The following is a 27443-nucleotide window of genomic DNA, read 5'->3' as shown; positions in this document are numbered from 1 at the left end:
CTGATGTACCTAAACAGTGGAACCCCCCAATTCTATCTCCAACCCTAACTCCAACACACCCCTAAACCTTATCACAACCCTAACCCCAACCATAACCACAAACCTAACCCTAACACAACCTTAACTCTAATCCCAACCCCAACCGTAATCCCAACCCTAACTTTAGCCCCAACCCTCACTTGTTTTTTCCGGGACAAGTTAACATTTTTTGTTGGTACAATATTTGGGGACATGACTTTTTATAGCTTTCTATTTCAATTTTGGGGAGGCAGAAAGAACAAACATCAAGAAATCAAGGAACTGTTTTATTCCGTTCCTTGTATGGTAAGTGAAGGGTCAGTACGACTGCAGCAATACCACATTTATATAGTTTTTTTATGTTTCTGTGCTTTTACACAATTAAAACTATGTTATAGTTTAATTCTGAGAGCTATAACTTTTTTTTTCTCTGATTGCGCTGTATGGCAGCTTGGCAGCTTGTTTTCGGACGGACAAGATGACGTTTTCAGCTATATGATTTTTATTTACATTCGACTTTTTGATGGCGTTTTAATATCCTTTTTGTTTGGCAGTATGATGATAAATCATCATTTTTTGCCTCTTTTTTTCATGGTGCTCACTTAAGTGTTTAACTTGTGGGTTGTTCCGTAAGCGGCGATACCAAATGTGTACTTGTTGGTTTTATTTTCTCATAAAAATATTTACGGTATTTATGGGTACTGTGTATATATAATTTTTTTATTATGATTTTTTAAAAAAAATTTTACTTAGTCCCACTGATTGCACTTATTAGGTATTAGAATGCAGGGGCACTCTAATACACGTTTTTGCGGCAGTACAGATCACCTGATAAATTAGAGATTCCTTATTCTTCTCTTAGGCTCCTGTCTTCAGCGCGAGAGTGTCATAGGATTTTACAGCACTTGCTCCCACACTGAAGACATTAATGAAGAGCAACCAGTAGGATGCTGCTTAGCTTAGTGCAGCCCGCAGCACACACTTCGGGCAGTCTATGCTACATTTATCAGCAAAAACATGTAATATTCTGACTTAGAAAAATTATTATACTGCAGAGTCCTGCACTATATTCATTTTCTTGTGAAAGTAAAGGTAAGTCTTAAAATGGATAAGAACTGCCAACGGGGCAAAGTATAAAGTGAAAAAGCTGCAAAAACCCTCATTAAGATTGTGGGCAAATATTTTGACTACTAAATCTATGTTCATTATATGAATAACGGATCTATTAGTGATGGCTTCCGCAGGGAGGGCTGTGCAATCAGTATGGACAGAAAGAATTTAAATTACTTTATTTGAAGAGGCATTTTGGTTAAATACTCTAATATGGCATTCTGACCTTATATAGGGGCGATCCCTTTATACAACTACCTTTCAAAGACTTTCCAATATGGATTTCTGACAACTAAACATATGCTGTGTGATTCTTTGCTTGATCACACTTCTCAAATGTGGTTAATTTAATACACGTTTCTGTTTGTTTTTATAAGTAAAAGTCAATCTAGATTCTCAAATGTTTCTTAAATTCATATATTACGGTCTTCAGAGTTCAATAATCTTCACTAGATCCAGAGGGAAGACATCACTCTGGAGAATGAATATAATCTCTCGGATAACTCCAGCAGCACAACTTGGAATGGCTTGTTAACTGATGAGGTCTTAGAGCTGCTCACAGGCTCTGTAAGGAGACACCTTGGAGCCTGCTACTGATCATGCCTTTGTTGTGACTTCCACTAACACAGGAGTTTTCACATTGTAGTTCCTCAAAGGATCAGTCTGTTCAGCACTCACCTCAGCTGAAGGAAAGAATGGCCAGATCTCCTGCTAGAGCACAATGATGATTAGCTCCTGCACTAATACTCTGCACATATATGAGTTGCCACCCAACGGAGACTGACCTGAAAAGCAAAGAACCAAAACCTTCCTTTATTTTATACAGGAAAGATGTATATCTTTGTACCGTGTTAGCCAGTAGATAGAAAAATATTCAGAATTTTGAGTCCTCAGTGGTTGATACCATCTTTTCAGTTAGCCATTAAAAGGTAACACATTGCAAGCTTTCGAGACTACTCAGGTCTCTTCTTCAGGCTAAACTAATACAAAATCTGAAGAGTCACATATTTATGCACAATAAAACACAGAAAAAATGCAATAGATAAAGACAAGTGACGTGAAGCAGATCAATATGGGAGAGGGAGAAACATAAATATTGGACCAGTTCATAGATAAGGAGTCCGGATGTTTTATAGTCCTCTGATTGGGGTCTCCTAATGTTTTGTGATGCCTCCACAAGGTCTTGAAAGCAAATTCCCTAATTGATGCAAAAAGACATAAATCCATGCGACACATTCATTCCAGCACTGAGAGTGTCAAAGGTCGTCATAAATTTATACTCCCAAACACGTCTCTCTCTCTGAGATGTGAAGTTACCTTTCAATACCAGTAATTTCATATCCATGTTGCTGTGATCAGGAATACAAAAATGTTTTGCTACAGGTAGATCCATTCTTTTTTCTCTTATTGTGTGATGAGCATTCATCCTTGTTCTAAGCTTTTGCCCTGTCTCCCCCACATACAGACCCCCAGTAGGACATTTAGTACAAATAATTAAGTACACCACATTACATCTAATGTGGCGTACTTAATTATTTGTACTAAATGTATAAAGGAGTATTTTCAAGTTATGAAATTGATTTAGTTAGACTGGATGAAAATAATTAAGTTTGGGGTTGACTTGCTTTGCTTTTACTATCTGTTGTCATTCTCCTGTAATAAGAGATTTTATCTTTCATAGTGTACCGCTAGTTTCCATGGAGCTCAGCCACTGGTGCTTGCAATATGTAATTTCCAGGAGCGGAGTTAACCCCTTTACCCCCGAGGGTGGTTTGCACATTAATGACAGGACTAATTTTTTAAATTCTGACCACTGTTACCTTATGAGGTTATAGATCTGGAATGCTTCAACGGATCCCAGTGATTCTGAGAAAGTTTTATGTGATATATTGTACTTCATGATAGTGGTAAAATTTCTTCGATATGAACGGATATTTGGCGAAAATTTGGAAAATTTCTCAATTTTGAAACTTTCAATTTTCATGCCCTTAAATCACAGAGATCTGTCACATAAAATACTTAATAAATAACATTTCCCACATGTTTACTTTACATCAGCACAATTTTGGAAACAATTTTTTGTTAGGAAGTTATAAGGGTTAAAAGTTGACCATCGATTTTTCATTTTTTTCCAACAATATTTACAAAAACATTTTTTTTTTTAGGGTCCACATCACATTTTAAGTCACTTTGGGGGGACTATATGAAAGAAAATACCAAAAAGTTACACCATTCTAAAAACTGCCCCCCCCCACCGAGAAAAGCGCACTTTCAGAGCGCATAGTCTGAATACCTGGCGACGTGCAGAGAACGGTGGCCCACCTGCAAATGACATCACTTGTTGTTCACTGCACGCCAGGTACCCTAATAGCGCTTTCTCCTCTGTGTTGCTGGCTCATTAATGCTGATCTGAGCCAGCAACACACAGTGTCCTTTGTCATTGTGCACATCGCACAGTGCACAGCATGTTGAGACACAGTAGAGACTAGGCAAGCAACTGAAACGAGCATCAATAATGACACTTTGTTTTAGGGAGGGGGCAGGGGCTGTGACAGTAACTGCAGCCTCTGCCCCCTCATGACGCTTTGAGTATCCCAGCATGCACTGGGAATCTCAAACGATCGCACAGGAAGTAGGGAAAAAAAATCCAATAGCCATTAGAGATAGTGTACGTAATTTTTAATGCAAGCATATTATAAATTAGTTTAGATCATGGCATTAAATAGGGATTTGGATGAAAATTTATTTCGGACCACCCCTTTAACATACTGGTCAGTTCTCTCCAGTCCATTGATTTGTGTATGGCAGTTATGTGCTCACACACCTCTCACACTCCCCTCCCACCATTTACTCTTATCAGAAGAATCACAATACACTCTCCCCTGAACTCACCAACACTGTCACTCAAGGAGAGGAGCCTGCCCTGCCATAAACCAGGACGTGAGCAGACGGTAAGGAAACGGCAGAGTGTGAGCTGCTCAAGATACAACTCAAAATTATCCTTAAAGAACTGTTGTCATTTTTTACTGTTGTAATTTTTCTTGCCTAATTGAGGCTATTTTTGAAAAAAGGTTTTAAAAAAAAACAAAACAAAAAAAACACGACCTTGACAAATTTTATTTGTGCACAAACAAACCCAGAAAGATATTTTTTCCCTTCTGTATATGGAAGGAAGAGGGAGAGTTGTTCTACTTTAATTCTGATGTATGTTACTTAGGAGATTTGGTGCTTTAATAGAGAAATCTGTTATGATTGAGTCACCGTAGGAGGCAAAAACAGAAATGCTAGCTAAGTCCTGAAAACCAGAGAAGTTGGCAACTATCAGATTGCAGACCCCTGAACCTATCAACACAACTATCAGTAGCCGTGGGGGGTTCCTACGATGACCTAGACCCCTCGATCACAGCCAGAGAGATACATAGGCCTAAAGAAGGAAAGGGGAAATCTAACTGCCCCAGAGCAGACCCCAAAGCAATAGGCAGCCTCCCACATATAATGACGGTGAAGCAAGATGAAAACACTTACACAGACAGAAAGACAGGCTGAGCAAAGACGGGGCCCAAAAACTACCTAGATAGGAACGGATAGGAAGGCTGCTGTCTGCAATCTGCCGAAACCCTATCAGAGACAAAAGCCAACAAGCTGATATAAAAATGGCCCTGAAGCAACTAAGCTTCAAAAACTAAATCAGCACTCAGGTACTTTCAGAAGACAGAGCTCAAGGAACACTGCACACTCCAGCAGGGAGTGGCAGAATCCAAAAAGCAAGAAAAACAAAAACAAATCTTAGATGCAAAAAGGCAAAACAGAAAACTTAGCTTTAGGAGAGCAGGAATCAGACTGGTGTCCAAGAGTCCACAGAGAAATCACCCGCAGGGCAGAAAGGGCGTAGGCTGCCTTAAATCCAGTCAGTGACTCCACTCAGCCAATCGTCTTCATTAGTCCCAGGTGAATGATAATCAGGCTCACTACCTTCCTTCACTAGAATAGGGAGTTCACCAGGCCTCAGTGACGGAGGGGAAAATGAACTCACAACAGAAATCCAAATGCTCGCAAACAGGGAGGGCTAAATCTAAATCCTAATGTAAACCTGCGGATGAAGGATGTTACATTGTTTTCATTAGCTTTAGCTGACAGTCTCAGCATCTTAAACCACTCGGCCATTTCTTTCCACACGTCAAAAGGCAACATACTCACAATATTATAGCGCTAATTTTTTTTTTTATTGTTTTCAGATAAAAGCACAAATACAGGCATGTTATCTAAATAAAATGAAAAATCGCCAAACCAAGTAGTTTAATCTAAGCACATGAAAGCACCCAGAGAGGCAAAATATATACCCAATTAAATAAGAAGGGAAATATTGACATTAGGGTCTGGCTTTTCCACCACATTTTTCTTTAAAGCACCTGCATTTTCTGGCTCCTCTGAGTCTTCATACTGGGGGCTTTATATTAGGTGAATGGTGACAACTTAATGAGAAGCATCCTCAGTGTCAGAGGTCTGCAAGCAGATACACACATGTGTAAGAATCTAAAAGCCTTTGGTTAACGGAAATGCATTAAAGCAAGGCGGGGAATGTACAAAGTAATGAACAGAAGTACGGTAAATGTCTGTACATAAGGAAATACAGCATTCTAAGTTGGTTGTAATGGAACATTGATCCTCTTGCATTTCTAATAAATGTTTCCCAATATATGGTATAAGCATTTTACAAACATTCTTGCATTTGTAAATATATTTAGAAACAGATTAAATGAGGAATAATAAGCTTTTAAGAATATTTAATAGATTATTCAGTTTGGTTTGCAGGGATGTTTTCTAGGTCGGTCTGGATCACATAATAAGGTAATAAAACAGGGTCTCAAAAGGTCCAGTAGCAAATAACTCCATCAAAAATGAACGTGTAGATGATCTGATCAGATGCAAGGTGGACCTTTAGAATCATAGCCTCTGACGGGGCCCAGGAAACTCCAGGCTAACTATAGGTTTAACTAGGAGACTAAAGAATACAGATTTGGTATTTTGCATTGCAGTAAAGTTGATTTCAGATTTGTATAAATTTTATTAGAATACATAAAATGCTCTTTCTCCTGTGCATTCCATGAGGAACAACCTTTCACCACAATACAGGGACCAGATACCTGTGCTTTGTACAAAGGATGCATCCAGCACAGAAGTGCTCAGACAGGACCAACAGCCTCTGAAGGCGATGCTTGTTTCAGTAAATCACACTGCATCCGGATGTACCCGCTTGGCTGAAGTATTTAGCCGTGTGCAAATCTGAGGCTTACAGGATCCATTTCTTTTTTTAAACAGAGGAGGGAGGGAAAGCAAGTCGCACACTGCAGCAGTTAGATAGGGGGAAGTTGAAGCTAGGACACTGAAATTTAGACACTGCTCGGCTTGAAAGATGGAAAATAACTGGCTCATTTCTGCTCTCCACCCAGCTCAGGCCATCCAGTAACTAGGGAGGTAGAAAGGAAAGCACTGCACTATCCTTGAACTGTCAGCGGCAAGGAAAGTCAATTCTGAAAATTAACCCCTTAATATCAAATTAATCTATTTCTTGTCTTGTGAAGAAGTTAAGTAGTCCAAAATCTTATTTTTTCTGGCTGTGCTTTCATAAAATCTAATTAATAATTACCAACTATTATTGACTTGTACAAGTAATGCATTAAAGCAGTGGACCCAACATATTGTGGAAGTCTCAAAATAAGCCTTTGACTCCAAATTTTAAAAATTCACACTGGGCTAAAGGGGTAAGCATCCATTTATCTTGCTTAAAAGGGTATTCTCAGGTTCTTAAATTGATTTGATTATAAAAGGGATGAATACAAGCATGTTTGCAATTGACTTGATTTTTCTATCTGCTGTCAGTCTTTATCTTACATAGTGTACAGCTGGTTTCCATGGAGCTCAGTCACAAGCGCTTGCCCACACTCTGGCCTGGAGCATGAAGTAGCATTCCAGAAGAGGAGTTATCTCTGGCATACTGGTCATCTCTCTCTAGCCCATTCATTTCTATACAGCAGTTATGTGTGCACCTCCCTTCTTGTCAACTCCTGACAAGCTGCTGTTATAAATCTAGTAAAATCACCAAGCCGCAGCATAGTCTTCTCCCAGAACAATTCTTATAATCCCAGCTCCCACTGTCTCGAGCTATTTACTTGTTCAAATGCCCAGTAATCACTGTGTGTGAATACAGTGATTACAGTGTCGACTCAACAGAACAATCACTGATAGGTGATTGCGTTACAGAAAGGACTTGTGTTGAGAATTATAGTTCTACCAATATTACAGCTATGCTGTGCATCAAAACTAAGTGAAGAAAGTTGGCTCCTCAGAAACCAGGAAGTGAGGAGACGGCATAGCTCCAAGTTATTCAAGAAATAACTTGAGCATACCTTTTTAATGAAGATGTATAATATAAGCGATTTACTACGAAGCCCAAAATCAGGCATATCAACCAGTTGGACATCACTATTTAAAAAAGTAAATAACAGCCCTCACCAAACAGTAAAAACACGTGTTAATTAAAACAGCGGACACACAGACAGGACCGGATATAGCTGTTGTCAGGATTCACCAATGTCAGTCATTCACCATAAGTAATTAAGTAAGTAATGGCAGGAGCTAGACAGAAAAAGCTAATGTGTATGAACAAGTTACCATATCAATATCGAAATGAGCGAAAGAAACACTGAGACCGAGCAAGCCTCAAGTGTAGCGAGTCAAGGCTGGAGCTTTATTATACTGCTCTGCCTTCTCTGAAAAGTAAATCGGTAGCATTTTTTTTCAATGGATCGTCTATTACAGCTCATTCCTATTCAAGTGAATCAGACGGATACTCAATACAAATCACAGCTCAAGGACAAAAGAGATTTTTTTTAATCTGACCAATTTTAGAGATTTTTAAGAACCCATATAATGTAATAAGTGCAATCATAGTGAACATCTAAACATTTTAGCAATAAGTGTTCAACATTTGAGCTCAGTATCAGGCTAGGGTCACATGATTTTTATTCTCATGTGTTACCCGTATGGAATCCATTTTAATTTTGCTCAGCAGCTATTAATCTTTTACAGGACCATTTACAGTTTACCGTTACAAAATTGCATTGTATTCATAAAAACTGTATGTTATACTTTGGCTCTGTATGGCATCTGATTTTTTTTTTCACACCCATAGACTTGACTGGGTGAGTCTCATCCGATTTTAGGAAAAAAAACGCGCATGCTGCAAATTTTTTTTCACATGCAGATTCAGTCAGAGAAAAAAAAAATTGTTATTTGCATTGCTCCATTGAATAACATTGGTCTGAGTGCGATCAATTTATTTACAAGATATCACTCAGACTGAAAATACAGTTGTGTGCACGAGCCCCAAGAGATTGCAAACTGTATTTGTGCTCAATGATATTTTAACAATTTTTATTATTGTGAGATAATTCTAGAGATGGATAAAAATACTTCACAGCACGACTTTAGATTTAGAATTCACAACATCCTTAGGTTCAATGGAAATACATTGTTCAGACAAACATTTTTCACATAAAGATGTTCCAATAAAGAAATGAGTCTTTACATACAAGCAAAAAACAGCACTAGAAAAGGGAACGCCATCTCGGCCTTGGGTAGGAAACGTCGGAGCCATGTCCCCCTAAAATGGTTAAAAGCCTACAACTCTGAAAGCATCTCTTGTGATAAACAATTAGCATGTCTCCTGGGATCATGGAAGAGTGTACTATGTGTAAAGAAACGTGCCAGCAGGCCACACAATAATTGGAATTAGCATGTGAAATTTTATTTGTTTATTCTTAAAGCTACATTATAGCAGGAACATGTAACAGCACAAACAAGGAGGATTGAGCTGGAGTAAGGGGTACTTCACACTAAGCGAGATCGCTAACGAGATCGCTGATGCGTCACCGATTTTGTGACGCGCCAGCGATCTCGCTGTGTGTGGCTCGCGTCAGCGACCGTCCCCCCCCCCCCCCCCCCCCGCCGGGTATCGCTCGCTGAACGTGCAGGAATGTCCTGGGCCATTTTTTGATCGTTGGTCTCCCGCTGGCCAGAACGCATCACTGCGTGTGGCAGCGGGAGACCAACGATCAGCGAGCTCCCAGCACAGTAAGCAGACGCTGGGAGCTGGTAACCAGGGTAAACAGCGGGTAACTAAGCGCACGGGTTCCTTTGTTACCCACTGTGTACCCTGGATACCAGCCTGCTCGCACTAGAAGCTGGTATCCAAGGCAAACAGCGGGTAACTAATCGACACGCGCAGTTAGTTACCCGCTATTTACCCTGGTTACCAGCGTCCTCGCTGATCCTGATCACTAGTGAGTCTGCCTGTTTGAGAGCTCACCAGCGATCATGTAGCGACGCACCAGTGATCCTGACCTGGTCGTATCGTTGTCGTGATCGCTGGTGCATCATTTAGTGTAACGGGACCCTAAGACGTAATTTTGACAAAAATGTTCAACTGCATACTCAAAATGATACCAACAAATGTTCTCAATCAACTAAAAGATCATACAATAAAATATCAGGTCAAAATAGTTTTCATGAAGGAACTTTTTATTCAACCAGCATGAAAAATAATGTCTGAGACAGTTTTTGCTTTTAACGTAGGTTGCCATACTGGCCCAGTAATGGGGGTTCCCTCTCAGTGCCCCCTCCGAGTCAGAACGTGGATCACTTGAATAGCCGCTATGCAATAATACTGTACATTCCCTCTGCAGTGGCCACTTATTGCCTCAGAGACAGGGCCCACACTAACCAGCTGATCATAGAGCCAGAAAAAGAGGAACAATTAGAAGTGAAGTCATGGCTAAATCACCAAGATTAATGATTTTTTGTGGTATATGCTACCAGGTACGGACTGGAGCTGAAATTCAGCCCTGGCATGCGAAATCACACAGCCCCATGCTGTACCCATCCCCAAGCACCACATGGGATATATTACTAATATTACCCTGAATGGAGAAAAGTAAGATTTACTACAAGACCAATGTCTCTAATGATACCCGTGGCCTGCTGGGGTAAGTGACGGAGTCAGCGACTTTGTGCTCTGTCACATCTCTTAATAGTATGCGTTGTCTTGAGAACACCGATTCTGTTAGCAATGTAGCAGACAAGGCGGCTCACGACTAGTCTGGCCCTGAATGCTACAGTTGTTGGAGCATCATTTATGGAGGATCATATGGGACTCATTATTTATGGAGCATCATATTGGCCCCATTATATATGGAGCATTATATGGGGCCTATTCTGTATGGAGCATTATATGGGACTCATTATACTGTATGGAGTAATATATGGGGTCCATCCTATACTGCATGGGGCATTATATGGGGCCCATTATATATGGAGCAATATATGAGGCCCATTATATACTGGAGCATTATATGGAGCCCATTCTGCATGGTACATTATATGGGGCCCCATCATATACTGTATGGAACTATATGGGGCCCATTATGAATGGAGCAATATATGGTGCTCATTATACTGTATAGAGCATTAGATGGGGCTCATACTGTTTGGACCACTATATGGGGCTCATTATACTGTATGGAGCAATACATGGGGCTCATTCTTTATGGAGCATTATATGGGGCCCATTATACAGTATGGGGAAATATATGGTGCTCATTATACTGTATGGAGCAACATATGAGGCCCATTATATTGTATGGAACATTATATGGGGTCCTCTATTCTGTATGGAGCAATTTATGGGGCTCATTAGCACTAGGTGGTACCAATAATATACTATCCGATTTCTTAGCTATTGTAGAATTTACAATAGATCTAATTCATGTAATGTAAAAAGTAAGAGAAATCTTTGGCATTGTACTATATCTTTTTTTCTCTGCTATATCTGTGCTTCATGAATTGTGGCATGCGTTAAAGGGACCCACTGAGACTGTTTCGCCTGAGGCCCACAAAAACCTGGTGTCAGCCTTGGTCAATGTGGCAAAAAAAAATGTTGCAAGCACAGAAAAGCATGCTTTGATTATAGTACAGCTTTTGACTGTGTTACCCAAAGTCAATCAGATAAATTTAATGAACATGGGACATCAGCTAGTAATGACCATACTAAATAACATATAGTCAAAAACTGCATGCAGTCAACTGCACTCATTTTATTTTTCCGCACCAACATAGAACACGTAACCCTAAGGGTACATCCAGACGATACTGTTCTGACGTGGTCATGAGTTGCTAAAAACATATGTTGCTGACTGCATGTAGTCATTTAACACAAACGATCCACTGATCCAATGGCCATTTCCATCGGAAAAATCCTTGTTGCAAGCAGGAGAGGTGATGCAATATAGTTTTTGGGAGATATTGAAACAATTAAGTGAACTGTTTCTGTATCTAAAAAAGGGTTTAACTGTCCATGTACAGCCATACCTCAACTGAAATTGGAGGAAGGCGGACATTGAATGCAATGGACTGTGAGGTCAAGGCTCCCATAATGTGGCAGGATGTCCATACTGTAATTCTGTTGTTTGTTCAGGGCAAAGCTATACACCGACTGTGTAGGTGGTGCGCATGGCAAGAAGTGTTCAGAGTTAGTGGTCATTCTGTAACCAATGCTCACAACATGAAATAATATCATAAATGTATTGAATCACAAACATTAAAAATAAATACATCAATGCTGTCCATTAGAATGCTGGTCTTACAAGGGATGCCCTGCTATCAGGGGGTGGTGGTAAAAAGGGCAATTGTCCAGGGGCCTCGAACACTGACGAGGTCGCCAAATTAGAGAATGATAGCGCAGTGCTGGCCACCAATCGGAGCTGAGGGGTCACTGAAAAGAAAAAGCTAAAATCACGCCTGCGTCGCTGAGTTCTGAGTCGCCAACGAGGTCGCTCGTCGTTGATTATGGCGACAAACAAAGTGATGCATGCTGGCCAGCAGGACGCCAACAATCAAAAAATGGCCTAGGACATTAGAGCACGATCAGCGATATCGCAGCGGGGGCCCGGTCGCCGCTATGTGTCACATGTAGCAAGAACGCTGGCGAGGTCGCTGTTGCACCACAAAATGTGACGTTTCAGCGATCTCGCTAACGATCTCGCTATGTGAGACGGGGCCTTTAGGTATTACTGCTATTGAAAGAGACTTTAAACAGTAGGACATGGATGAGCTAAGGGGCTGTATGGTTTAGAACAGAGCTGAGCAAAGTGCGGCTTGCGGTCCACATCCAGCATTCTGGCTGTTCCAGTTCGGTCCTTGAAGCGAGACAGCTGAAGGGCTTAAAAATAGTGGCCCACCGGCCTCGCCATGCCCTCGCCCATCCGCTGCTGCTCAATTCCCGATGTCACCGCTGTCTGCATCCTCAGAATGCAAACAGTGGTGAATACAATGGTGGAGGAGTGGCCGCCGACTCATATCATGTCTGCTGTGTGGAGAGTCATTCTACCGGAGACCGGAGCAGAACGCCGGGCAACACAAGCAAGAGGAGTATGTGTTGTTTTTTTTTGCATATGTGTATTGGATGTTTGCATATATATAGGAGGCTAACTGGGTTCTCATACTATATATAGGGTGCTATGTGGGGATTCACACTGTATAAAGAGGGGCTAAGAGGGCGCTCAAACTATGTGGGGACTCACACTGTCTATAGAGAAGCTATGTGGGGCTCATACTGTATATAGGGGGCTATGTGGGGGATCATACTGTATATAGAGGGGCTATGAGGGGGCTCAAACTGTATGTAGGGGCTATGAGGGGTGCATGCTGTATATAGGAGGCTATGTGGGGTCTCATACTGTACACAGCAGGTACACAGTATATAGTGGCATGTCAGTATACTTAATTCTGCTCAATATTAAGTGAAACAATTAATATTTAAATAAAAAAATAATTGCAGTCATGCTATTATTGAGCCCTCCACAATAGTCAGTCTCTCATATGGCCTGTTGGGAAAATAAACTGCCCACCCCTGGTTAAGAAGGCTCACTTTATAGAGGTTTTCTGATTAAGGAAATGTAATCATTTATGCCTAAGAAAGGTAATAAATGTCTGTGTGTGATAACCGCCTTTTAATTGACTGCAGTCTATTGCTCAGGATCCTCTTCTCTTGACTAAAGATGCTTTCATCTTCTGTAGGTTCTGTCCTGCATGCCACAGATGACCAAATAATTTGAAAGGCTACTGTTTAAAGCATGTATGTCAAACTTCATTATACTGTATGGAGAACTATGAGGGCTCATTATACTGTATGGAGTACTATGTGAGGCACATTATACTCTATGGAGTACTATGTGGGGCCCTTTCTACTGTATAGAGCACTCTGTGGGGCCCTTTATACTGTATGGAGCACTATGTGAAGTCATTATACTGAATGGAACACTATGTGAGGCCATTACACTGTATAAAGCATTATGTTTGGCCATTATACTGTACGTAACATTTTTTGTTGCCATTATGCTGTACGAAAGGTAATGAAGGACCCTGTTATACTGTATGGAGGACTATGTGGGGCCCATTATACTGTATGGATGGAGCACTTTTTGTGGCCATTATACTCTATGGAAGGCTGTGTGAAGATTAGTTGGGAGAATCATACTGTAATTATTATACTGAGCATGTGGAGGATACTGTGGCGGAATTCTCTGTTGGGGGCATCATACTGTGTTTGGGGGCACGTTAATTGGCATCATATTTTATTATCTGTATTAATCAAGGTTTTTTTTCATCCTTTGTTATTACAAATTAAAATTAGGTCATTGGGCCATATGTTTTTTACTGCTCTAACAAAACATGTTATATTATTCCAACATTTTATTCTAAGATCTATTAATTAAAATATACTTTATTCGTGGGACCAACCTTTAGAAGTTAGTTTCCAAATGAAAACGTTCATCACTATATTTGATGACAAGAAAAAACTTCCCCAATTCTAAACATATTTTAATAAATAGTAAAGGTTGCCTGCAACTTTGTCCAAGATTTTAATTTTTGCCCTGTGTATTTGAGTTTGACATCCCTGGTTTAAAGGTTTCGTTCTTTCGTGATGGTGTTGCTAAAAAAAAGAAAAGGCGCTGTCCACCATGTTTATATTGATGACCTCCCTCCCTTACTGTCTGTGGTGTTTTGCGCCAAAACTTTTTACATTTGGCTGGCCATGCACATTAATAATAAGGCACATTACATTATAGTCTCTATAGACTCTGCTGACAATTATCTAAGTTATTAATGCAAGACACAAATGCCGAAAATGGGAGACCACCAAATATTTTTATCGCTCTTGCATGTCTTAGCTGATTTAAAAAAGAATAAGTGTATGCTAAAGCCGTATCAAACAATGTGAAATATAGTTTGCACAACCATCGTGCCTCTATTAACAATACCCTATTTACTAAGGTTTTATAAGCAAGTCACATCTTCGGAAAGCATCTCCTCTAGGTTATATAAAGGAAACGCCTGTAGGACTTGTTGAATCACAATGACCTTTCAGCAGCAGCAGATCTTGGCATCATTATCTGATTGTACATTTTATAGAGGATAAAGCAATGGAGCAGTGCCGCCACCTCCTCTCCAGCCCCCCCACAGTAACCTCTCTCAGCCTCAGCCTCCCTCCCCAACCCCCTCATGTTCCTCCTCTGTTTATGAAGTCTCAGGAAATACCACAGAACACATTCTCCTCTCCACCAGTGAACAGAGACCATGTGACCTGCGAGGACCTGCATTTCTCACAGAGAGAAATATTTTATTCCAGGAGTCAGGCACTGGGAGCCTACACCTCCTCCTCCTTCCTCCACTTCAGGGATCAGCAGTTTTTTTTTCCTGGCCAACATACTGGATTCATTTCTTCCTTTGAATTAGAGGCTGAAGCTCATCTCATGTTGACTGGCTTCCAGCCCCGACAGGCCTTTCATGATCTGACCGACTCGCGTCACTCTAGCATTCTTCCGAGAAAAGCATTTTAGGTCAATGTGCTATCTGTGACTCTGTTCTCATCCACAAGAACGTAGAGGTGTGCTGACATTTACAAGGTCAAGGTGACAAAAACTCCACTGATATACTTCATATTTCAGATAACCAAGAGCATTCACTGCAGGTTCCCTCAGAGAGGAGGCCAAGACAGCCTAGAAGCTCCTAAATACTCCGCTCTTCACCCTTCAAGACAGGATAATCCGAACTTGCTCTACAGAAAAAAACAAACACCATTCGGACAAGAACAACATGAATGGGAAAAGAAGGAAATGCCCAAATAACCAGGGCAGCATGGAAATTATTGGGCAGCACAGTGGCTCATCACAATACTATATACAGGACAGCATGGTGGCTCAGTGATTAGCACTGTGCTATATGTAGGACAACACATTGGCTCTGTGGTTAGAAATGTGCTATATATAGGACAGCATGGTGGCTCAGTGGCTAGAAATGTGCTATATGTAGGACAACACAGTGGCTCAGCGGTTAGCACTGTTCTATATACAGGGTAGAACGGTGGCTCAGTGGTTAGCACTGTAGCTTTGCAGCGCTGAAGTCCTGGGTTCATATCCCACCAAGGACAACATCTGCAATGAGGTTTTTACATGTTCTCACTGTGTTCGTTTGGCTTTCCTCCAGGTTCTCCGGTTTCCTCCCAAACGCCAAAAACAAACTGATAGGTGAATTTATATTGTGAGCCACAAAGGGGACAGCGATGATAATGTATGTAAACCTGTGGAATTAATGGTGCTAAATAAGCAAGAAAAATAAATAATTATAATAGGGAAATGGCCGAATTAGAACTTGATCAAAGGTTATCATTTGCTGACAGATATCAGACACATCACCACTAACATACATCATCAACTAGAAGTGGTCCACACACAAGTTAAAAGTCACCTGAATATCTTTTAAAAGTTACAACAGAACATTCGTTCATGATGGCCATCAGCTAATTACTCTCTGATTTTGTAAGGAGCTGTTGGCTGACATGTGTATAAACTGCTTAACCCCTTCCATTGCCAACATTCGTTTTTGTGCTCTGGGTTTCCCCTCTCCTTACAAAAGCCATAACTTTTTTACTTTTCCATCTATATAGCTGTATGAAGACTTGTTTTTTTGCAGGATACGCTGTAGTTTTTAATGACAATATTTATTTTACATAACATATTGAACAAGGGAAATAAATTCCAAGTGTGGTGAAATTGTAAGAAAAATGCAATTCTAAAATTGATTTTTTTTTCTTTTTAAATGTCGTTCATTCTGAAGAAAAATGACCATGAATCGTGATTCTCCAGGTCAGTATGTCTACAGGGATACAAAACCTACATTTTTGTTAGATTTTTAGATTTTTTTTGGGTGTCGTCATGTTCCAAGACCCTTAAAGGGAAACTGACAGCAGTTTTGGCTGATATAAGATGCCGCCACTGCCTTTCAAGGCTTATCTACAGCATTCTATAATGCTGTAGATAAGCCTCTGATCTGACCTGCAAGATAAGAAAAATAAGTTATAGTATACTCACCTGTTGCCTCCCATCTTCTTGCGATGCCGTCCTGCTTGCTTCACAGCTCCCCGGGATCACACTCCTGCGCAGGCATACTTATCTGCCTTGTTGAGAGCAGAGGAAAGTACTGAAGCCACAGGAGGGCAGCATCACAGGGAGGCGCTGGACCCGGCCAAGTGACACCCATCGGACCGGACTGCCCCACAAGTAAGTATAATAAAACTTATTCTTCGTATCTTTCAGGTCGGATTGGGGGCTTATCTACAGCATTATAGAATGCTGTAGATAAGCCCTGAAAAGCAGTGGCCGCATCTTATATCGGCCAAAAGTGCTTCCATTGATTGAGCTGTGTGAGGGCTTGTTCTTTGTGTTATGAGCAGACTGTTTTATTAGCATCAATTGTGATCTGGAATAATTACTTTTTTTTTCCTTTAAGGAAGGGGTGTTAACCAAAAAACCGTAATAGCATTTTGATTTTATTCTCATTGCAGCGTTTCCCAATTGGGTTAATTAATTATATATATTGATAACTTAAGACTTTTATGAACATGGCGATACCAAATATGGTTATTTTTATTTCTTATTTTTACATTGGGGATTTTTTTAAAATATTTTTAAAAGAACTTAATATTTTAGTTCTCACAGGATAACTTGAACCTGTGATCATCTAATCGCTTGTTAATAATTATCATCTTTACTTTTATATAGTGCCAACTTATTCCTCAGCGCTTTACAGTTTACACACATTATCATCACTGTCCCCGATGGGGCTCACAATCTAAATTCCCTATCAATATGTCTTTGGAATGTGGGAGGAAACTGGAAGTACCTGGCGGAAACCCACGCAAACACGGGGAGAACATATAAACTCATTGCAGATGTTGTCCGTGGTGGGATTTGAACTTAGGACCCCAGCGCTACAAGGCTGCAGTGCTAACCACTGAGCTTATGTTATAATATAGTATAAATCACAGTCTCCTCTGAAGCTCAGCATATAGCAGAGCTTCAAAGGAAGACCTAGAGAGCAGCGAATGGAGGCAGGCTCTCGGCTGTCAATGTAATCTATCAGTGACCAGTGATCGCATAACAAGGCGTAAATGGTTACCAATATGTGAACACAAACAGGCGTTTCATTTAAATGCTGTTGTAAGCAACATTTAATTGGTTAGCATACGTGGCCCAGTCTTAGCTTCCATTGTTAAAGTCAGGTGCCAGCTACTGAATATTGCCGGTATCTGCCAAGCTCTTTGCACACACACATAACCCAACAATCATGTATATGTACATGATATTGTGTTAAGGGGATTTTCAGTTTTGGAAAACATTTCTTCCCTGACTGCAGTTTGTTTAAAAAAAAAAAAAAACAAACAACAAACTATGCATTTTTATTAAATGTTCTCTGATGAAATCCTCTTCATGGCATTGCCCATGTGGTCTCCAGATGGAGAACAGAGGCTGGAATGAAGCAATGACAGCTGAAAAGGTCCTCTTATTCTCTTCATTGACCAGTCCCGCTTTTGTCTTGTATGCAACGATAACCGGAGATTAGTCTGCAGTCCACATGGGCAACAACATGAAAAGGCCTTCACAAGGGAATGACACACCAGTTCTTCTCCAGGGATTATGGTGTGGGGTGGCATAATATCCAGTAGTCGAATCCCTCTCATCTTCATTTCTGGTACACTAACAGTTGGGAATTACATTGGTGGTTGAAACCAGTGTTAAAGCCATTTCTCCAAAGTGTCCCAGGAGCTGTCTTTCAACACGACAATTCCAGGCCACATGTTGCTCATGGTAAGGTGAGCAGCGTGCACGGCCTAATGTGTTACCAGGGCCTGCAACGTCTTCGTCTTGGCTCCCATTAGGCACATCTCTGACATCATAAGTCAGCAACTGCAAAGAAACCTGCCAGCAACAGATCTTGATGATTTATGTGCCCTAATGCAGTCAGCGGGGCAGAACAGTCCTAAGAGAACCATTAATAGCATCATGGATAGCAGCAAAACGTGTAACTGCGTGGATTTCTGCGTGTGGCTCTCATAGTTGAGACAGGTTTTATCGAAATGTTCTGAAAATGTCATTTTCATTTTTTCATTATTTTCACATGTCAAGTGATCCTGTGATTTACATAATTCCACAACTTTTTCTTCTTGGTGTTGCAATTACAATGTTAAGGCATGTATATAGATAGCACTGTGCAAAAGTTTTAGGCTGGTGTTGAAAATATGCTGAAAGTAAGAATGCTTTCAAAATAAGGCTGGAGTCACACTTAACGTATAGAAAATGTGAGTGTCATGCGAGTACAATCCAATTTCTCACACCTAGCATCCGATTACATCTGAATGTAGTGCGATTGCTATCCGATCGCAATGCGATTTTAACATGAGCTTCTACATACAGCAATTCTCTATGTCATTTACATATCTTTTCAAAGGATATTTTCTTCAAACCACACACACGTATATATATATATATATATATATATTAGATAGATTAAAAGCCGGCAATTAATCTGCCGCGTACAGTATAATCACAGAGTGAGAAAGTTAGTCCTGAATTGCTATGCCTTATAAGGGTGTGTGCACACGTTGCGGATTCTGCTGCGGTTCCTCAGCGGATTTGGCCGCTGCAGAACCGCAGCAGTTTTTGCTGCGGTGTACAGTACACCATAATATCCTATGGATATTGAAATCCGCAGTGCGGTTTTCCTGCGGTTTCTAAACCGCAGAAAGAATTGACATGTCAATTCTTTTTGCAGATTCCGATGCGATTTGCCATCTCCTCCATTGTGGAGATGAAAAACCGCAGGGCAGAACCACAGGCTAGTCCGCAGGTAAAACCGCAGGTCTTTTGACCTGCAGATTTACCTGCGGATTTTACAAAATCCGCACGGCCAAATCCGCACCCCAATCCGCAGCGTGTGCACGTACCCTAACAGCGATCAGACTGTAGAAAGTGAAAGTAAAAACAAAGTGAAAAAAGTAGTAAAAATATTGTTAAAAAAATCACAAAACAATAATAAAAAATATATTGTACCCATAAAAAATAATACGAAAATAAAAATAAACAATAAAAGTACACATAAAGTACGACAATGAAAAGAGGTCAGAGTCCAGAGTAACTCAACTGTCTCATTATAGTGAATGGATCTCCCTTGTGGGTTACATCTGAATTATGTCACTTTGAGTTTTAAAGGGAAACCCTGATGTAAGTGTTTAGCGTAAAACCCTGGATAAATGTGATCCCAAATGTTATGTAAAATGTTCCCAATAAAAGGTTCAACTCAAGCCACAAAAAAAGCAATTCGCAATTCTGGTCGGTCATCTGTTAACGGAAATATAGGGGGCTTCCATGATACTGGTAGCACAAAGGCTCTGGTAAATAGAAATGGCCCTCACCATCCCAAAAGAAATTCAGCAAATTCTATGTTCTCGAATCCAAATTCCCCCTCCCATCTGAGCCCCAGTGTGCCTAAATCGCAGTTAGTGTTCACATGTTTGGCATTTCTGTAGCCATGAGAGCCCTCTTAATTTACAGGTGCATGAGCTGGGCACAATGTACGGCCACTACAACGGCAGTTTGCAATTTTCACTCCACAACATCCACTGCTGCTTGTTTCTGGAAAACACCCATGGAGTCCAAATCGTCACTACACCTGTAGATAAATTCCGATAAGGGTATAATTTTCAAAATGAGGTCACTTGAGGGGGGGATTTTTCTCTTCTAGCACTTAAGGGCTTGTTATATCTGTCTGCAAACTATTAGAGAAAATTCTATGCTCCAGGATTCCCCCCTGTATAACAGTATTGCTTATCCAGACGGCAAGAATTTATTGAGTTCTACTTGCCAATAGCGCTCTGTGCCTCGCTGTATAGCTAAGGAGTACAGTACAACCGCATATGGGATATTTCTACATCCCGCAGAAATTGTGGCATAAATTTTGGTGCCATTTTGATCCATTTCCCAGTGTGAAAAAGTAAAATCTGGGGCTAAAACTAAATTTTGGTGGTAAAAATGTAATTTTTTTTCTTCATTGCTCAATGGTATAAAATTCTGTGACCCATCTGTGTTGTCAATATGGTTACTGCAGAATTCATTGAAAGGTGACGTTTGTAAAATGGGGTCTCTTATTGGAGGTTCTGCTGTTCTGGCATCTCAGGGGCTCTGCCAATGTGACATGGCATGCTAAAACCAGTCCAGCAAAACATGAACTCCAATATGGTGTTTCTTCCTTCCGAGCTTTTCACTGTACCTCAAAAGTAGTTTTCGACCACATATGGGGTATTTGCATACTCAGTAAAAATTGTACAATTTTTGGAGTCCATTTTCTCCTGCTATGCTTGTGAAATTACAAAAATTGGTGTTAAAATAACATTTTTGTGGGAATATGATTTTTTTTTATTTTCATGGCTCTATGTTATAAACTTCTGTGAAGCAGCTGGGGGTTCAAGGTGCTTACCACACAATCTAGATACATTCCCTGAGGGATCAAGCTTCCAAAACGGTGTCACTTGAGGGTTTTTTCACTGTTTAGGCACATGAGGTGCTCTCCAAATGAGACATGACTCCAGCAGACCATTTCATCAAAGTCTGTGTTACTCCTTCTTTCCTGAGGCCCGCCGTGAACGCAAACAGTACTTTACCCGAACATGAGGCATCGGCATACTCAGGAGAAATTGCGCAACAAATTGTGTGGGGCAATTTCTCCTGATACCCTTGTAAAAATTGCAAAATTTGGGGCTAAAAAACATTTTTGTGGGGAAAATATGATTTTTTTTATTTTCATGGTTCAATGTTATAAACTTCTGAAATTTAACGACTATCATGAAGCACAGTAAGTCCCGAAAAAAAAGTCTCAGAATCAGTGGGATCTGTTGAAGTGTTCCAGAGTTATTATCTCATAAATTGACACTTGTCAGAATTGTAAAAAAATAGGCCTCATCATTAACATGCAAACAGCCTTGGGGGCTAAAGGGGTTAAAAAGAGTACCTCTTCCAGTTGGTGCTGCTCAACGGCTACAGAGAAGTTCTGATGTAATAAACATGCCCTGTTAGTTGAAAGTGAAACTTGTACAGAATTACAGGGGGAGATATGTTTGGAACAAAGGGGCACGGCAGGTCCTGAAAATACCTGCAGGTCCTGAAGGAAAACAGGGGTACAGCCAGCACCCTCACACAAAGGTGAGGTAATATGGGTAGCCTGACCCTTCCATCGCTCATAGCTACCCACAACCCGGACCCAGGTGAACTAACCGTTATATTACTGCTGACGTGCACGAAATAATAAAACACTTGTCCATCCCTGTGACATATATCGGCCATTCACAATCCTGCCAGTCACTGTTTCTGCATCACCACAGAGGGAACGCCTGTATGCATGACTTGAGGTGCCCACATAGCGCCCCCTAGCTGTCACAGGGGTCACTGCATTACAGGAGTGGCATCAATTGGAGGAACTACGTTGTTGAGGACATTTCATGTGGCTTGTGAGTTTGTGTATTTTGGCCAAAATATCAACCAATACCGCTTTTATTTTATATATACGGTAGTTTTTATCTTCGTATTGAACATTTTTTTTATTTTTATGTTAGATGCAACCAGGCCCTTTCATATTGTTTGGGTTAATTGGGGTGTCTGTCCTTGTGGGGTTCACTTATATAATGTCTGATGTAATAGTATGGACGTGATCAATAGACAGTAAGCCAGACACAGGGTATCACACGTATCTGTGTGACTGGTGTCCTATGCAAGCTCTATTTGGGTGCATTTATAATTGTAAACAATTATCCCCTCCATGAATTGGTAGGTTTGGGAGTGGTTGTTTCATCAGTATTTTTCTTTCACCTGTGCTGCCTCTGCCTTTATCATGGGGAAGTTTGCTGCATCCTTTCAGTACGTTTGTATTGTACCCTGGTGAGTAAGGGTTCATACTCACACGCGAGAAACTCGTAAAAGTCTCGCACGCAATACCCGACACTGCCGCCGGCACTTGGATTGGAGCGTTCAGCTGCATGTACTTCTATGCAGCTGAACGCTCCAATCCGAGTGCTGGCGGCAGTGCCGGGTATTGACATGCGAGACTCGTCCGAGCTTCTCGCATGTGAGTATGAGCCCTCAGGCTCACTTTTTTCTGTGTTTTTTTTAAATTTATGTCCTTTTTCATTGAATTGTTATTAAACTATTACATTTAATGTATCCCCTTTCCGATGTCATACGTAATAGTACGCCAACGTCGGATTCCTTCCCTTTGATGTGGGCTCCGGTGGTGAATCCACATCTTTTCCAGGACATGTCAGATGTTTTGAACAGCCAACATGTGCCCGGAATTGCCGCGGGTCGAATTGCGATCTACCTGCGGCTATTTTCACCCGTTAAATGCCGCTGTCAAACGCTAACAGCGGCATTTAAACTCACGCTTCCGGCCATCAGGCCAGAAATCCGCCCACTGGTGACCCCTGTCACTTGATCGCGGGTCACTGATTCATTGGCATGACAACCAGAGGTCTCCTGGAGACCTCTATGGTTGTCACTGCTGGCTTGCTGTGTGCGCCACCCAGTTGTCGGCGCAAATAGCAAGTGAATAATTCTACTACATATATCTGATCATCGCCTGTATGCAGCAGAGCCGATGGGTTAGGGCAGCTTCTAGTCTCCCATGGAGACTATTGAAGTGGAGCGCCCCACAGGGCCTTAGGTTACTCGGTACGGGCCGGTCAGGCTCTTAAAAGGGGATGTCACGGTGGCAGTGACCCGGTCTGTGGCCCTGGGCGTCCAGTAAAAATAGAGGATAATTATGTGGTGTTTGGTCGTGACGCCACCCATGGTGTTCGGCCATGGGGGGGGCCGACGCTGCGGTTTTGGTCCACTGGGGCTGATAGTGACGCAGCAAAGATGGTTCAGCTCTCCAGGGGTAGAGCGGGGCCACAGGGAAAATATATTTAATTGTTCAGATGGTGGTGAACGTTGGGGTGCAGAGTAAAAGTGAAGGACACACAGAGAGGAGTAGTTTTCTTTACCTTTTACTTGAACATAAATGCAATCTGGGGTACCACATACAGATGATGGATTGAGTCCGGCTCGCCTGGAGACATTCAGGGGATCCACCCTGCCAGGTAGGGTTGGGGACCTTCCTTCTGCGCTCTCTTTTTGCGGCCCTGCTGCTTGTAGCTAAGCTGCGGCCCTCTCCTGCATGATGATTTCTAATCTGTATGGCTGACAGCGTGAGCCTATATCACGGGCACTGTCCTTTTCACTGTCAGCCCCGGGTTCTTGGTCTGCTGCCGTGCCTTCAGGTGTTCAGTGTGGCCAAGGAACTTGCAGTCCCCTGCACTCCTGATTCGGCTGTCAGGGCGTACAGCTCCTGCCCAGCCAAGGACGCTGGCATTACTTTTCATCAGCGCTTCGCTCTGGGGTCAGCTATACACAATTTTAGTTCCCCAGAGCCCCTTGTCTCTGCTCCTGTCCCTTCCTTCTCCACAGACCAACTCTAACTGTCTTGTCATGAGCTCCAACTGCTCTCATTTCCATGACAACTCTCTTGTTTACTCTCTCAGCTGTCTTCTTACTGACTCACTAACCCCACCTGCTGGCCAGAATTTATAAGGAAGCTCCCCTTTCTGGCCTGCAGCAGGAATTGTCATGTACACTGTGTTACCTGGCATGGGGACCCCTCTCCTGCCTCCCAGGCATGACATCACCCCTTAGAGGGAAGCAATGTCACCGTGGCAACCGGACTCTGGGGTGCCACAGAAGTATGACAAAAGTTAAAAAAATGTTTTTAAAAAAAAAACAACAAACATTTAAAATGTAAAATCACCCCCCTTTCGCCCCATTCAAAATAAAATAAAAAAAAAATCAAACATACGCATATTTGGTATCGCCATGTTCAGAATCGCCCGATCTATCAATAAAAAAAAAGGATTAACCTCACTGCACTTGGAACTTTTTCCCGTTTTCTAATACATGACATGGTAAAACCAATGGTGCTGTTCAAAAGCACAACTCGTCCCGCAAAAAACAAGCCCCCACATGGCCATACTGACAGAAAAATATAAAAGTTATGGCTCTGAGAAGAAGGGGAGCAAAAAACAAAAACCGAAAATACCTCCGGTCATGAAGGGGTTAAAATCCATTGAAAAAACCTCTAACAAATCATCACATTCTGGACATTTTCTGCAATTACATGCAATGCTCATTTTCAAATCCACAGCATGACAATCTTTTTTTTTTCTTTCTGCAATCATCAAAGTCTTGACCCTTACTATGCAACATGGTGAAGTCTGCAACAAAATCTGCAGCAAGACCAAAAGCAATACCCACCTGTAACACACACAGGTGGATTATTATGCAATTTTGCAGTGAATTTGCGGCAAACAAATCCTGTACAGAGACCTAAATGTGAATAGACTCTATAGGTCTTGGAAAATAAGAATCACCATTCAATAAGTCATCCATTTGTTTTATTCTTTTTCCCCTCATGTAGCATGTATAGGTATAGAAAACATAGCATTCTGTTATCTTCCTACACTCCTTCCAACAATCACCTAGCTTAAGGGTGTATGTAGAAGAGACACTCACCTGCATTTCCCAATGCACTTTTTCCCTTCAGGCTATTAGTGCTTCCTTTTCATCTTTTACTTGTCTAAATCCTCCTGAAATAAATTGTAAGAAAAATATATTTGATTAATTATTCACATTTCTGTTGTAATGTTACATTGCTTAAAAGAAATCTGTCACTTGATTCATAGTGCCCATACCACGGGCAGCATGAATTATATTCTGGCTGCACAATTACAGCCAAGTATGTTTTTCTCTGAAAAGCTCCAAAAGATCTAAAATTGTGTTTTCTCATTTTCTGAATTGATATGTTCCATTTTACGGAGATGGTTCGAATTATAAATTGCTACGGCCAAGGAAGTTCTCTGAAAATATAGAAGTGGCTCCTAAAAATAAAGTAGACTTTGGGGACAACCATTAAAGAACTGCAATATTTGCCACCCTACATAAACTTCTCCTCCAATTCCCGCAGGCACTGTCAGAAGAAAAACTTTTTTCCATCAAAAGTTTTTCGCACATGTGACTTCAATATGATGGCAGATGATCCCCTCTCTAAGTACTATGGTATTAAAGCTTTTGGTGGAAAAACATCTTAGGTTAGGGACAAATTAAGGACTCAACTGAACATGTCTAATCAGAGAATTCGGAGCTCTGAAAATATCCAGAGATGTATGGCCCAAGAAGTCACACATGAAAAACAAGAGCATGTATCCTATGGATGCCTCCGGACAGCCATCTATCAGACATCCGTAAGGCCAGTTTCACGTTTGCGTATCAAGGCGTGCGACGGCCTGCGCACAGCCACCGCTATTCCCCGCCCCTCCTCCGCCGGTAGCTCCGCCTATCGACGCATGAGTCCTGCGTCCCCTATCTTTATCACTGGGGACGCAGGCCGTGCGCAGTATGCGTTTGGCGACGCTTGCGTCCTTTTGTCAGTGCGCCGAGCGCAACCAAATTGCAACAGGTTGTGTTTGGCGCACCGTCAAAAGGACGCATGCACCGCCAAACGCATACTGCGCACGGCCTGCGTCCCCAGTGATAAAGATAGGGGACGCAGGACGCATGCGTCGATAGGCGCAGCTACCGGCGGAGGCGCGGCAGGGGGCGGGGCTTAGCGGCGGCCGTGCGCAAGGCCATCGCTGCGCCATGATACGCAAATGTGAAACCGGCCTTACACATACACTCTCGGTTTTTAATGCATGGTACAAAACTGCATTGATTTGGTATCACAATTAACTATATAACTTAGCGCAAGTAATTTCAAGCTAAATCTTGACAAATCTGTAATTAATTGATAAAATTCTGCCACCACTACGGGGAGCATAGGCTGCTAAACTATTAGTGAACACAAATTACGTTGAAAAAAAAAGATGAATATTAGATAACTGAGCTATGAAGTGTAGGATGGGTGCAAATGTTAGTTTACATTTGCCATCTTCATGGACTAGAGGCGGTCAGCAGCTGCAACAGCTAAAATGGATCAACAGTAAATGTATTGGATTCCCATTGTAAAGTGGGACTCTGCTATACAAAGATAACGCAGATCCAGAAAGGCTTCTAGGACTAATCATCCTCTGCCCAATAAGTACATTAGGAGCTCCACATTAACAGCTGTCAAAGTAAAATATTTGCAGATATCACATCAATAGCTAGCACTGTTCTTTTGCTGGTATAAAAAAAAGGGTTATTCTCTTCTCAAAGGAGAAAATGTCTGTAAGGCAAAACACAAGGTCATGGAGGATGAGCGCTCCCTCCACCCCGTGTGCTCTAGAAAAATCCTGGAAAATCAGTTCCTAATAAAACATTGCTCCCTAGCATTTCTAGCACACCAAGGCAGCTTTATATTCGCTGTAGAGAAAGTTGTGGAGGATGTCTGTGAACAGTAGAACATTTTCTGAGAGCAGATCCTCTCAAACAATGGCACAATTGTTATACTGGACGGGTGGAGGGAACACAAGTCATGAATCTACACCTCAGCAATGTGCTATCAGTGGGAAGCTGGAGGAAAGCAGTATATCTGCCATTAGGAGCTGCCAACAGGCCATACAAATGTTTGGTTTCACGGCTCCTCAACTTAACCCCTTTGTAAGCTTAGAGTTGTCAAGCTTCTGATGTACACAACTACAAGGTTTGGAAAGAAAAAAAAAAGCATTCATCAGCATCATCCTGGTAATTACAGCAACCACCAGTTTCATATACCCAGATCAGTGGTGATAGGAGATGTTGAATAAGGCCCCCGTCACTCATGGCGACCCACCAGCGATCCCGACAACGATATGACCTTGTCAGGAT

At 41.5% G+C, this 27443-nt stretch overlaps 1 protein-coding gene across 8 annotated transcripts in view; it reads right to left on the bottom strand.

Annotated features, from left to right (window-relative positions):
* The window catches only part of ZMIZ1 (zinc finger MIZ-type containing 1), a 483419-nt gene that overhangs the window by 175152 nt on the left and 280824 nt on the right, over positions 1 to 27443 (bottom strand). For 6 of the 8 annotated variants that reach the window (XM_073571234.1, XM_073571232.1, XM_073571231.1 and 3 more), the window contains one exon: positions 25173 to 25246. The exons of 1 other annotated variant lie outside the window; for it this stretch is intronic. The gene's annotated coding sequence lies outside the window, so the exon portion shown is untranslated. Of the gene's footprint in view, positions 1 to 1806; positions 1914 to 25172; positions 25247 to 27443 lie in introns of all 8 variants that reach the window. One more of the 8 variants, XM_073571235.1, reaches the window with a different exon arrangement.

This window comes from Dendrobates tinctorius, unplaced genomic scaffold (assembly GCF_039654945.1).
Source record: "Dendrobates tinctorius isolate UK_male_01 unplaced genomic scaffold, ASM3965494v1 ptg000028l, whole genome shotgun sequence".
Lineage (NCBI taxonomy): Eukaryota > Metazoa > Chordata > Amphibia > Anura > Dendrobatidae > Dendrobates > Dendrobates tinctorius.
Note: the sequence above shows the minus strand (reverse complement) of the source record. Positions and strands in the feature narration are given on the sequence as shown.